This window comes from Sturnus vulgaris, chromosome 1 (genome assembly GCF_052056855.1).
Source record: "Sturnus vulgaris isolate bStuVul1 chromosome 1, bStuVul1.hap1, whole genome shotgun sequence".
Taxonomy (NCBI): Eukaryota; Metazoa; Chordata; class Aves; order Passeriformes; family Sturnidae; genus Sturnus; species Sturnus vulgaris.
This window is the reverse complement of record NC_142243.1, coordinates 88,975,507-88,990,500: the sequence shown is the minus strand read 5'-3', so window position 1 is coordinate 88,990,500 and position 14,994 is coordinate 88,975,507. Positions and strand designations below refer to the sequence as shown.

The following is a 14,994-nucleotide window of genomic DNA, read 5'->3' as shown; positions in this document are numbered from 1 at the left end:
GGAAGAGGGATGCACTGTCAGTGCTCCGTGAAGAGTAATTTGCCTGGTATGAGCTCACAAGGCATTATCTTACAATGTTATAATTAATCAAGTACCTTTTGGCAAGTTAATGTCAGCTGCAGAGCAAAAGACTGCTGTCACATCATGACTTGCTAGTCCTCATTAGCTGTATAATAACCTTTAAAATTGCAGGGGCAGACTGACATTACTTAAACAATGTAGGTTCTACCCCTGTGTGCATATGCTCAGCTGAGAAGACCTAGTAACTTCCATAAATAGATACTTTGCAGTATTAATAAAAGATCCATAATCTGGCCTCCTAAATTCTTAGCTTTTTGTCCTGAAAGGCATGGTTGTTCATGAATTGCAAATTTTATTTCTCTTGTTTCAGAATATTTAAGTGCTCATTAGTGCAGAAAAGCAAATTACTCAATGAAGTAATTGTAAGAAATATACCTGTTTTTTACAAGAAAAAGTGGTTTCATGACTCACCTACAATTTAAATGACTGCACAGTGCACAATAGTATGTACTCAAGTCTGACTTCAGCTCAGTATACAATAGATTACATCTGTCCATCCATCATTCCACAGCAAACCTGGGAGGAATATTGACAGCAGATATAAAGTGGTGAAAATCAATCACACCACAAAATAAATTACTATTAAGTAAACAGTAAGGGCAAACAGATTCTGCATCTGCATCTGAACAACACATCTGAAAGAGATGCACAGGATTTAAAAAACCTGCATTAGAAAAATCACTGCCAATCCTTCTTTCTTTTCTTGAACAGAGAGAAGTAGCAATCACGCTGCAAGCTTTGAGCGTCACAGCTTAGTCTTTGCTCTCTCTTTGATTTTGGATGCTTTCATTTTCTCATACACAAATAAAAGCACCTTTAGGTGATCTAAGAGGCATATTAAGGCCTCTTTATGAGAAGAAATGTTCAAGATTCTGAAAACATGGTCTTCTGAGGAATATCAAATTGGATCTCAAGAACAGAGATGTATGAAATCAAAAGATATTTTCAAAAACTTTTGTGAGTAATTTTGTCTGGTTGCCAGTTAATCACTAGAAGAATATCTCATTTTTGCTTTCCAGGTGCTCTCTAAAGAAACAAAGAAAAAAAAAATTAAAAAGAAGAGCAGTGTATTTTGTGAAGATGAAAATGAGAAAATTGAGGTATGTGTGCCTAGTATTTGTTTTCTAATTCTCTTACATGCATCTGTGATAGCTCTTTCATTTTAATATGCTGCATCTTTCCTGTTGGATCACATCTGCAGTCATTGAAGGGTTTTTCCAGGCAGTATATAGGTCACTTGTAAGAAGTATGAAGAGTGGCACTCAGATCAGCTGTGGGGTAAGATCAGAGAGTCACCAGGACAGAAGAAAGTCTCTGCTACTTCACCCGAGTAAAGATGAGCTGTAGCTGCCTTTCCACACCTACTTCAGACTCATCCTTATGCTGTGAGGGTGAATGTGTGTGAGGATGCCTGGGAACTTCCCTCATTGTCTCTGAGGAGGTGGTGTTGCCACTCAATGACACCAGGACAGCTATGGGAGCTCTGACATTGAAGATGACTTGGCATATTTTAATGGGATTTTAAAATAAATATTTCCATTTGCAGTTCAATTTAACCTTTCTAACAACAAGAACATCAGAAGGATTTACACACACACACACACACAAAAAATTCAAAAGCAGCTAACATCACAATATGTGCAATTCATAAATACTGCACAAAGCTATTTTCTGAAATGCCTCTTTCTGTACAGAAAAATAACCCAGGTCTATCCTGAAAATCTGAACACCAGAGGTCAACTAAAAGGAACTCAAATTTAATTCCATTATTATATGATTTTAAGACTGTTGTTTGTATCATAGTTTTCAATGTTTGTGGTGTCAATCCTGCAGTTTTATTAACTCCCAACAACACTGGTTGGTGAAGACGTAAAGCAAGAATTGAGTGAAAAATGGGGTTGAGGGAGGAAATAGCGTTAGTATTCCTAAAGCATGACAATCAAACAGCCAAGAGAGAGCCCTCCAGAGATCACAACCTTATATATTTATTTTCTTCAAGTCTATATATTGGAAATTGAGGTAGAACAGAATTAAATACATGGGCAAGGCAGGTTAGCAAAAAGGGCATAGGTCAGTGGCAGAAAACACCTAGAACATTTTCAACTGCTTTTCCCCATCTGTTTTTAAGAAGAGAATGTATTTAAATGTCTACGTTCAATTTACAGAGTACACATTAATGGCTACTTTTTTCTTTCTTGTATTCAATACTTTTCTGGTAGTTTTTTGTTTGTTTGTTTGTTTTGTTTTGTTTTGTTTTGTTTGTTTTTTTCTCATCAGCCCAAAACAAAGATGTGATTCTTATACAAGTTAGTTAAACAATTAATGCATTTTCATTTTTCATGACATAACATCTGTATTCTTTGTTCTTAGAACCATTTGCTTCTTTCTCTTTTGTTCTCTCTTCTTAACTAACCCTGATAACACAAGGTGTTTAATTTGCCACAAAGTTTCTGTGATATAATGTCAGTATAAATTCCAGAGTATATTTAGTAAATATAATTGTTCATTTTCTCATCATAAAAAAATCTACAGAAGGAAAAAGAAGGAAATGCCAAAGTATCAGGTGAGAAACTGTGTTTACATTCAAGTTATGAAGCTAATGTGATTTCATTTATAAACAGGAGCTAAAAACTTGACAATCTCTACAATTAATGAGCTAATGGAAGGGAGGCCTCCCATGGCATATAGACAAGTCAGTGTGACAACCAGTGATGTGACATTATCTTTGAGTTGTGAAGAATTCTTAATCTTTCTATGCATAGAGGATTTGCTTTTTATGCAATATGCATCACATCACAAATGGCTTGCACTACCTTGATTTATCAGGAGTTTTTAATTCTTGGTGTCAAAACTAAAAACTACAGCAAACCCAGGAATTTTATCACTGATCCTATGATTCTGTTATCAACTCTTTGGCATGTCTTAATTATTTTGCAAAATTGTATGACTGTGGAGTTTGGAGTTTTTTTTCCATGAATAAGATAGAGGTGATGAGCGCATGCTCATCTCACAGCCGTTGTAGATTAACAGATTTGTACTCAGTTTGGATAGTCTGATATGTTCAGTGTTGTGTCCACTCAAAATCTGTGGATTTTTTCAGAATGCAGCAGAGGTAGAAATTGCCTACCTTTTGCACATTAATATTATGTTACATGAGATATGATTACTGAAGCCTTTCAAATTCTGTCCTGAAGTTTTCCAGTACATTGATGGTTTCTATGGTTACTTCAATGTCAGTATTAGTAAAAAGATTCTGACAATTCTAGCTCAGCAGAAGCAAACCAAACACACTCACACACAAAAGTAAAATTAGATCACTTGCTGCATTTGTAGAAAACTTTGTATCACTGATTTAGCCATGAAACAAATCTCATGGCACTGAGCAAGAATATATACTTTCCTCACAACATACTCTCAGGATGAGCCTCACTTTTTCACATACTCTGATGAAACAGTCTGCACCATCCTTCACCTGTAAATAGACTAACTTTGTATTTGATCAAGCTGAGTTGTAGAGGCCAGTGCTCTGTATCACAATGTTCAGTCTTCTCCTTTGACTTATTTCACCCATAAAGAGTAGCTAGGAAGGACTTGTGTGTGTAGAAGATTGAAGATCACTTTTAGCCCCTTACCTTTCTGTAGAGATTTTAATTTCGCTCTTGTCCTTTCCTTGATTTTTTTTTTTTTTTTCCATTCTTACTGCATCAAAAAAATAGGATTTGGGGTTTTTTTTGTTTTCTGATTGTTTGGTTTTTCTTTTGTTTTTGTTGTTTTTATTTTCCCCTGTTTTGTCCTTACTCCATAAACACTGGACTTTCAAGTGAACTTTTCAGCTGCTAATGCTATGGGTGCTCCTTAAGTGTATATTAAGACTCATATTAATTTTATTCACAAGATAATATATTGCAGAAAGCCAGAAGGTTTAACTGAGATTAGGTTAACTCAGAGACTGAGAAGTGTCAACCAATTACACAGGAATATTTTTTCAGTGTACAGGACCCTGGATTTGGGCTGAATATTGTTTGCATCCCTAAACTGCAAATCTTATGTTTCTATAAGATCCTTCAGAAAGTCTAAATCCCTTTATTGATACAGAACTATCCACAGTATTCTCACCATGAGAATACCACGAAAACACACTTGCTGCGTGCTCTAACAGGCTGGTGACTATAAAAGAGCACAGCAGAAATTCATGGATTTAGAAGAATGTCTAAATATATCTTGATGTTGAAGAAGAAACCTTCTGGTATTTAGATGATAATGAAATAAAACATACCATCCTTAATGATGCCATTTATTTCAATGTCATTCTGACTGTAAATTTGCAGGGAAAGAGGATATATATGGTTAAATCGTCCAGATAGGTAGAGAGAAGCTGCTGTGCCCATACCAATGACACATACAAACTCTAGTTTCATATTTATGTGATTAAACCACACCTGTGCTTTCTTACTACATTTTAAATAACAAGTTCAGTCTTAAATATTCTTCATCTCTTCCACATAACTATGATAGATAAAAAAGAAATAAATTGTAGTAAATTTGAATCAAGTAGACATAATTACAGATACAAAAAGGATAGTATAGAGCGAAACCAAAAGAAGACTGAGAAAATCCTCTTAGATTTAAATGCAATTACATCAGAACTCAACTCAGATAGTGAATATCCAACATGCTGTTGTTAGTCAAGGTCATTGTTCTCACAGATTAGATAGATATTATTAGGACAGATATTTTAAAATCAGTCTGCCTTATTAAAATATTAAAAACTGAAGATAAAATTCCAGCAACTGAAAGTCAAAAGTGAAATAGCTCTAGAGAACTGTATTTCATATTCTAAGCATGTTTAAGAAAAATAGGACAGCAAGAATGCAATACAGAGAATAAAACACACAATAGATTAGCCATCTAACTTCTACTTAGATCTGATATAATTTAACTATTTTGTTTTGAGGCCAAGAATTAAATTACAGCAAAATAAATTGCTGTATTTCTTCTGTTGCCATTATCTGCAAATCAATATCTTGGCACTGCAAAGTAATGAAAACCTCACATTCCCTTGATTCCACCATGACCAGAAAGCAGTCCCTGCTTACATCAGTGGTTGCCAGTCCATTAAATATTTTCATGCAGTGCTCCTGAACCTAGCTAAACCTGAAGCTCAACTCAGCACCAAGGTGAAATTTTCTCCATCAGATTGTCTAAATAGGCAGCTGTACAATCTGCCTCTCGTGAAATCTAGAAATCTTTAAGAAATGTACCTACATGTCCAAGACAGATTTGTATGTCTTCAAATATTGATTTACCAAAAAAACCCAGCTTTCAAGATCTGTGCCATATCAAAAACGAATTACCGTTTTGAGATGTCCTAATTGTTTCTGTCACTTCTGTGGGATTTATGAGCCTGTATGTCACTGCATCTGAAGAAGGGACAGTAGACTGGAAACAATATTTTGCTGTTTTCTGGTCCTGGCTTTTTATAGGGCCTGAAGAGATGGAAAGCTGTTGGTTTCAGGACTGAAACTAAGAATGATAATGTTTTCTTGTAAGTGTCTTTATCAAGCTAGAAGGATCAATGCAGCCATTCAAGTGATCTTATGAGCATCAAATAAGCTTTGCATGCTATTCTAGTTGGGGAGAAAGACACTCATGGGTGGTAGAACAGGTTCCATCTGTTTTAGTTCAAAATGTAGATGCTCAGTCAAGTAGTGAATTTCATTTTAATGGTGGAAAGATATTTCCTCCAAACAAATTAGGAAGAGTGCATGACATAATGGTTATGAAAAACAACTCTTCTGAAAATTGTAGGATGTCATATGAATAATAAAATATCCCAATCTGATCTGCTGCAGTATTAGGCATAATATTATCATAAAAAGTGTAGTTATTCTTTGTGTAGTGAAAACTACAGGAAAGCTTAATCTCTTTAGGCAGGGTTATGGGACTTCAGCAAATTTGTGTTATGCATAATTTCCTGGAGGAGAATAACTAAAAATGCAATTGTTTACTAAATCTTTTTCCAGTAGTCCACTTCAGTTTTGGTATATCTGATTTTCTGTTCAATAACAAGATACCGTTTAATGATTGCAGGAGAAATATAAAGCTTTTTTTTAAGTAAACACAAAGAAAACTTTTCTAAAATTTACTTGAACTAGCTATCTTTGATCAATACTTTCTTTTTTTCAGTAACTGCAAACAGTCAAAATAAAGTATTCACTTGCCACTACCCAACTCAAGTGAAATATTTCTTCTGCAGCCTGTGGGATATTGGCACATTGGATGTTGCAACACTATTTCATACTGACTGCATTTGAGTGAATAATTTACAAAGAATATAGTATTCTTCTGAGTTAGTTTCTTGCCCTTCTGCAACATGTCCATATCCCTGTCATTCGGATGTATTTTTCATCTGAATCCATTTTAATATATCCGTATGCAATTGTGCACCTTCACTTTGAATTAGTCATTGAAAGCTGACCTGCAGATACTCTTGAAGACTTTAAGAGACCAGTCTTAAAGCTTTGGTGTGTTCATTACGTGGTCATGGGAGTACTTACCTGCTAGCTGATCAATAACTTTCTCTCCTGTTTTTCCACTAAACCAGCTTCAGAAAGCTCAGGTTGCTAATTAAATGTAGAACAGCCGTTTTGCACTTAACAGTGCCCTGTTTGTTTATTATGAATTCAATGGGCCAAGAGTTCCCAAAGGACCAAACGCAAAGACTTTCTTAGATTCATAGACTTAACCTGTCTTTTCATGAGACAGTCCAACCCCAGTAGGTGTTTAAAATATATCCTTAGATTTAAAATATACAAACTGAGCCATTGATTTAAAGTAAGAGCATCTCTGTTTTTCCTGTTTCTCATGACGGAGTTCAAACTATTTTCTCTTGAAAGCACCTTTTCCTTCCATCAAATTTAATACAGCTCTAGACTTTCACTCTATGCACTAAGCAAGCTAAAATGTTAGGTTAGCCAGGATTACTGTGGAAATTGGACATTACTCAATAGTTGGAAACTCCAAAGTAATTATAAGAAAAATAATATCATAGAAAAAAAATCAGTGTTCAGAGCAATACTCATTCTGTATTCTCAACACCAATCTTCTTGTTTTCCTAGTTTGAATCATCTTGGTAAAATATGGGGGCATTTTATAAAAAGCATTCCTTTCTTGAATACTGCTTTTTTTAGGCTGAAACAAAGCCCTGGGAGAATGTCAAGCCAGCATCCACTGTGAGAGCAAAATCGTTTATCTCACTTCTCTTTGCCATTAAATCAGAATAGACTTGCAGCCTTCTATGGGGGGAAAGGAATCCTTTTTTCATAGATAGAAATCCCCTTTACATAGACTGAGAGAGCACTCTATAAGAGAAGTGAAGCTACCAGAGGTCAAGCAAAGTGCCATATGAACAAGTACTGTTTTTGATTTTCTAAAGTATGCTTCCATAGTGCTAACAGAAAGTTTTCTTCACTTACGGTGTTTTATTACATCTGTCAGTCATTCCTTTGAGGAGTAAGATGCTACCACCATATTCTTTACAGGTATAAAAAATATTTACACTACTAAAACCTTTAAAAAAATCAGCTCTAAACATCTGTTTTAATAGTGTTAGCCTTTGACTCCACTAGCCTTCAATATGCATTTACTTCCCAAGTTCCACTTGGTGTTTTACAAGCTGCATTCATATTCATACCTTTTGACTGAGAGTGTGTGATTTAGACAGCATAAATCCTTTCTGCATTTCCCTGGTGATTCAGTAGGCTTATTTTCTGCCAAATGACTATTTTCTTTACGCACAAACAAAATGGAAAAGTTCTTTAATGAAATAAATATTGCCAAAAAAAAAAAAAAAGCAAAAAGAAACAAGCAAAACAAGCAAACAACAAAAGAAAGCAAAGCAAATAAAACAAACAAACAAACAAACAAACAAAAAAAAAAAACAAAAAAAAAAACCAAAAAAACCCAACCAACCAACCAGACAAAACAGACAAAAATAATAATAAATAATTCAATAATTTGTTTACTAGATGAAGACTGACATTTTCTCAAGGCTTATTTAAAGAAGAAATTAGTTTTCATTACTGCAATAAGGACAAGATGCAGTTATACTGGTTTCTAAGAGACTTCCCCTCTCAAATTGAACCCCGAGAGAGAGAATAGCCCTTCTATCCAGAGACAATTGTATCAAAGGTCTCAGCACTCTATGTCATGCCTCCCAATTTTGACTATTCAAACCTGTAACATCTTTAGGCAGCATCTTTTACTCGAGTCAGATCTCCAAAAGGGAATGTCATTATCTCCAAATGGTCAGAACAGCACATTGCAGGGCAGGCTTTGGGTCTCCTCTGAGCACATCACCTGGATGTCTATTTGCTTGAGTTTGGTGGCAAATTTTTTGGAAGCATGGAGGAAGACAGATCTTCCATACAGTCAAGCTAAGTGTAAAACTTATTGGTTATCTAGTTGTGAAACAGCTATAAATGGCCACAGCCTTCTGTCTCATTTTTTAAAAGGTTGGGAAAAGCTTCAAACCTTATATTACATTTATCATGGTAAACAAGCTATATTAATTAAAAAGACATGATAAGTAACTTACAGAAATTGCAGCCTTTTGCCCTGCATGTTATGTTAGCCTATGTTTTGTTTCCCACAATTTTATGATTCTCCTTTATTTAATTTATTCTGAACATCAAATGACTCATACATTTTCTTATATTTGTTCAGAAATACCAACAGTATTTATATTTTGAACCAGATCTGAATATTTTTTAATTCCACTGAAGATAGTAATGATTATCTCATGCTTTTATATGTAGATTCATTTCAATTAAACCACTCTGAGACGTGAAATAATTGTGGAATTTAGTGCATACAGTTTCACTAAAGGCAGAAATGTTTTTATGTCCTGTCTCAAATATATGAGGAAAAAGAATCGAGGTATCTATCTGAAGAAGCAAAGGGTGCAGTATAATCTGTTCAACTCCTTCTTTATAAATAAATGGTAGGTTTTCAGCATTTTTTCAACTCTAATATATGTTTTCTGCTTTTCTGTTTATTTATAATGACAAAGGTTAAAAAAAGGATAAGTGGATATAATTGTTGAATTTATAGCTATTGAAAACTGGCATACACTGTGGTTGTATATGGTTTAGGAAATTATTTGATATTTATGAAGTCCCCATTTTCTATGAATATAGAAATTCAATAATTATTGCTGTCACTATTTGCTATTTCTATGCAATTTGCTGTAATTTAAAGGAATTTGAGGTTTTGGTTGCATTTAGAAAGTAATAGTGTTTACTAGTTATTCCTCTCAGTTTAAGCTATCAGATATTTTATTAAAAATAGGTATGAATCTATAATTTTAGATATTTCAAATCTCTTTTAAAGTGCCTGATTAAACTGATAGTATCTTCTTCCCAATTTTCTCATCCTACCTATATTTATGCTATATTACATTGATTTATACTACACTGTATTTTTACCTATTCTTAGTTATTTCTTAAGAAAGAGCATAATTTGCAATCACTACTGAGACAACTTGCTCTTTAATTTTCTAGCTCTAAGAGTGTTTCAAATATTTAGTGGGATGGATTCTTCATTCCTAGAATTATTCTACTCCTGATGTCTTCCCAGCCTTGACTATGGGATGTAACAGGGCTTCTCAGCTTTGGGGTCTACAGCCATGTTGTCTTATCCCCACAGGAGGATGAAGTTTAGCTGACATTCCAAAGTTAGGCCTGCACTCTGGGATGCACTTCAGCTTTTCTTTTTCAATTGGTGAATAATGGGCAATTATTTTTCACAATTTTCCTTCTTAACTGCATAAGTCAATTGCATTTTTTAAAATGATGTAAAAGTAACTTCTCAGAAAGCTGTGGAAAAGCTATGAATCATTTTCCTTTGGAGCATCACTTGCTAGAAAGACAAGTACCTTCATGCCACTGCAGGAAGGAAAAACCTGAATTCTAACTTTGAAAATTATACATGAAGGGCAATAGATGTTCACACAATTAATGAGGCGTGCTTCATTGATGGCTTTGATATAAGAAGGCTTATAAAACTGTCAAAAATGATTCAAAGAGTATTTTTTACAACAAGACTATGACCTAAACCACACATAATATGTTAGGTTTAGTAGGCATTCTACACCTCAGTTATCAAAGGAACTATATATAAACTTAAAATAAAACACTCGTGTTGTATAAGAAACTGACTTGACTCCAAAATAAACTCATGAAAAGGAAGATATAAAATAATTTGGAATATAATTTTATAATGGATAAATGAAATATTGGGTTGATTCACTGAGAAGACATCTAAATGTTCAGGAAGATGCTTACTGCTGTTTTATACTTAGGTATGTAAAAAATGTGTGGCAATAAACTAATAATTAAATCATACTAAAATTCTAGGTAACCTGCTAAGAAACTAACTGAAGTAATGCAAACCAAAATTGCAACAATTTCTTAATATTGTTCTTAATCTATTTGAAAATTTCAGTACATAAATCAGGGCAGGAGATAGATCACTCTGTCAGCTCTAATTTTTGTCCTGACACTCTGAGATCTAATGTCATCTTTAGCAGCTCTCTGAGGTGTCTGAAATGACAAAAAAAAATCAATAAATCCACCTCTCCAATCAGCCATAGGTCGATTCAGCCAAATATTCAGGCAAGTCATCCAGTAATTTTCCTCCTACTTCATTAGTTTATGAACATGAATAAAGAAATAAGATGTATAACACCATACTGCTGTGATACAGAGATCAGTTATGTTTCCTGAAACATTATTTGATCTAATATTCAGAGCTATCTTAGAAAATATGTTTATTCTGCTACAAGTATATTTATATATTTAGAAAAATATGGAGCAGCAATTATAATTTTAAAAAGTAATATATTTGCTTTTTATGTTTAATGTTGAGTACTTTACTAATATTTTTTGTCTTAAAGTATAGCCTATAAAGACTATTTTAAAAATTGAGTCATCATTACATTTTTATATCAAAAATACTGTCACCTCTCCATTTCAGTCCCTTAGATGAGTACTGATCCTAAATAAGTATACAGCTTCTAGATATCAGCAAGCAACATAAAAGAAGCATTAGAAAGTAATTATTGCAATCTGAAACAACTGCATGCTGTGGGTATTTTTAGATTGGAATAAACATTCATGTTCCTTTCCCACAAAACTTAAGAGTGAATAAGAAGCAGTATGTTTAATAATAGCTAAAAATTAATGTTGTATCAATGCATGAATGTCTCCAATATATGTAGACATTGAAAAAGAAAAATCAAATTTCTGATCTCTGTTGCTAATGTCCCTGCCTGTAGGCACATATGTGCTTTTTTAAGTGGGGAAGGAAGAGGTGGAAAATAAATCTATAGCTATTATTTCCATAATGCTACATAGAGGTAACAATGAAAATTATACTATCTCCTTCGTATTCACCATATAGATTTGGTTTTGTGCTCTTGTATCTACCCACAGAAGACAGATTTTAAAAATCAGCTATACAGTGATTTTTTTGATGAGTTTCTAAGAAAAAGAAGTATTAACAAAAATCTAAGTTTTGAGAAGGATACATCAATAAAACTTGGCCAAAATTAAATGAAAATTTATAGGAAGCCCCCTGAAAATGGTCCTGGTTTTGAATGTTTCCACAGCTCACCAAAACTTCTCTCATCAAAACTTCTTTAACACTTACTGTTCTCACACTGACTTCAAATCATGCTTTCTGAGAGGTGTGAAGGACATATTGAAATCAATGAAAAATTTTCCATTACCTCCCTTGGAACTTCAGTCACTGAATCTGGGTTAGTAATCCTGGAAAGGACAAGGCCTTCAATGGAGTTGGACCAGATGACCTTCAGAGGTAATCCAAGTGCCTCACCCTATTTGGCTGCATATTGATTGGACAGTCACACCAGAAGATATTGGGCAATGGCTAAGTGTCCCGATGGACACTGCTGGCAAGTGCTGACCCTCAAGGATCCGTATTGGGAACAGTGCTCCGTAATGTCAGACACAGAAAAGTGACTGAGTTTTGAGTTTGCAGACAACACCAGGCTGAGAAGTGCATCTGACACTCCTGAAGGACAGCGTGATGTGGACGGGACAAGCTTAATTTGTGGGGCCATGGTGCCAGGTGCTGCACCTGCGTCAGGGAGACCCCATTATCAACCCAGACTGTGGGATGAAGGGATTCAGAGCATCCTTGCTGAGAAGGCCGTGAGACAGCCAGTGGATGAGAGGCTGTACGTGACCCAACAATGTGCATTTACAGTCCAGAAAGCCAATTGTGTCCTGGGCTGCATTCAAAGTAGTGTGGCCAGCAGCAGGAAGAGAAGAGAAGAGAAGAGAAGAGAAGAGAAGAGAAGAGAAGAGAAGAGAAGAGAAGAGAAGAGAAGAGAAGAGAAGAGAAGAGAGAAGAGAAGAAGAATAGCTCTTACTGAGAATTTTCAGTACTTGATGGGAGCCTAGAGGAAAGATGAGACAAACTTTTTAGCAAGTCCTGTTGTGATCGGAATAGTGGGAAAGTTTTTAATCTGAGTGAACATATAATTAAATTAAGAAAGATTTTTTTTTTATGACTATGGTGAAACAATGAAACAAGTTGCTCAGGGAGGTGGTGGATGCCCCAACTCTGGACCATTCAAGGTCAAGTTGAATGAGACTCTGAGCAACGTGATCTATTTGAAGATGTCCCTATTCATTGCCGGAGGATTGGACTGGATGACCTTCAAAAGATCCCTTACAAATCAAACTATTGTATAACTCAATGATTCTATATAATATATAATATTCTATATAATGATTCTTTTCTGAATGAAAAGAAAATCTTTCTAGTGGTGTGATTTTCATCTACATATTATTTACTTACATACTTATTATTTCTGCTGAGCATCTTTTGCTTCTCTCTTTACCTTTAAAAACATGAAAATATTAGAAAATCAAATAAATACATTTCTCAGGTTTCTGCCCCTAGTTTATGAGTGTGTAATAGAGCAGGGGAGAATTCCATAAAGCTTATACTGGCACACTTTAATATTGATTTTTGTAATGGACTCAAGTGGAAACACTGGGAGTGAGTTGTGATAATTAACAGTTTGAGTTTTAATTTTAATATAGAAAAAAATTTCTAAATCTGTTGGAGTTTATATGAAGATTACTGTGTTTGGAAAATGGGCCACGTATTATAAAAAACCCTCAGACATTTTGAATTTCTTTATTTTCCTTTGGATTCCTAGCAATCTAATAGTTTACAATTCTGTTGGATCAAGTATATACCAAAACCAGAATTTCAAAAACTGCTTTGATAGTTTAATCCTTTTGGGAACAGCAAACTTTGAAAAGGTTTGCTTTATGTTTTTATGATTTTCTAGAGACTATTCACTCAAGTCTTATAATTTCTCCTATCTATTGTGGTAACTAAGAGAGAATTGATAATATTATGAGGTCCTGATCTGGGAAAACACCTAAAAACTTGTGCTTAAATGTAAATAGTTCCATTGAAAGCATTATTGCTTTCTAGAGGAATGAGTTACATTATTAAAAGGAAATACAATTGTAAACTAGCTAGGGAGTAATCTCAGCAGAGATTTTTACTTCAGAAAGACATTAGTCCCTTTCATATAATCATATAACTCCCTACAGAAAATGCTGCTTGGTTCTATTTCTACAATTACTTTTGTCTTTCTCTACGCAAAACCTGACATAGAATGATTTCATGTATATTTACTCTGAACAGAGGAAAACAGAGTCCATCAGAGAACAATATTGTTCATTATTTACCTGTTTTGGACAAATTCACAAAGCAGTTCAAAATTCAAGTTAAGAGAAAGTGATTAATCTTTATTTTTAATGCCCTACTTTCCCAGGAAATTCTAATATACAAAATGTCTCATCTAGGCAGAGAGAGGGAAGGAAATGGAAATGGAGAAAGGAAAAGAAAAAGAATGTTTCCATCTGTCACTTAGAGTTTTCTTCCACCACCTGCTGTTTTGACTATTGACAGTTGCATAATTATAATTTCACGTGTTTGGTAATGTTCTTTGTTTGGACTGCCAGTTGTCTTGATGGAGTGCACCCAATGGTGTTATTCAAGCCCATAAGCTCCCTATGTGAAACATTCATGCCTTCATTGAAAACATATTTTGTAGGTTTTTAATTTTCCCTTTGAAATTTCCACCGCTGGAAACCACAAATATAGCAATAGTATCAAGCTTTTCTTGAGTGCAGAAGCGCCTTATCAATTCAATTTTTCAAGAAATTATAAGTGTTAAACTGACACGTAAATTATTTTACCAGTGTTTTTTAAGAAACCAGTTAATAAGAACCAATGTACTTGTACCTACTTGGTACATACTAGAGCCATGGCTCTAATCCAAAGTTCATTGAATAGATACAATTATGCCTTCATCTACCAACAAATATGTTATCTGTACTGATAAGGCATTCTCCCTCCAATTAAGATTTATTTCTGAACACAATAATTTAATATTAAAGCATAAATGCACTCTTAGTGAGGACTGAATCATTCCTTTGTGTAATTTTATAATGTTTCAACTTTCCCATGAGGGAAAATTTCCCATATTTCTAATCTATTAGGAAGTTAACCTGAAGCTACATTTAAATTCTTCACTCACTGTCCTGTCACTATTCTTACCAGAGTATCTTAGAAATATAGTGTTAACATTAGAGTTCCTCGGGAAGTATTTTGACAGTGTAACAAAAAAGCTCAAGCATGCTTTAACCTTTCTATGTTCCAAAATATATTAGCTGATTAAAAAAAACTTAGCTAAAACATTCCAAGGAAATAGAAGATCGTATTTGTCATGAACATATTATTCAAAACTAATTCTGGTTTTTAGAACAACTAAATAATTTATTGAGTTTTTGGACTAACACA

The 14,994-nt window shown here is 34.2% G+C and overlaps 1 long non-coding RNA gene across 3 annotated transcripts in view; it reads left to right on the top strand.

Moving 5' to 3' along the window:
- Window positions 1-556: 556 nt before the first annotated feature.
- Window positions 557-14,994, top strand: part of LOC148225345 (uncharacterized) — a 131,014-nt gene continuing 116,576 nt past the window's right edge. For all 3 annotated transcript variants that reach the window (XR_015806041.1, XR_015806040.1, XR_015806042.1), the window contains exons 1-2: window positions 557-1,005; window positions 1,101-1,181. This is a non-coding gene — a long non-coding RNA (uncharacterized LOC148225345). The remainder of the gene's footprint in view (window positions 1,006-1,100; window positions 1,182-14,994) is intronic.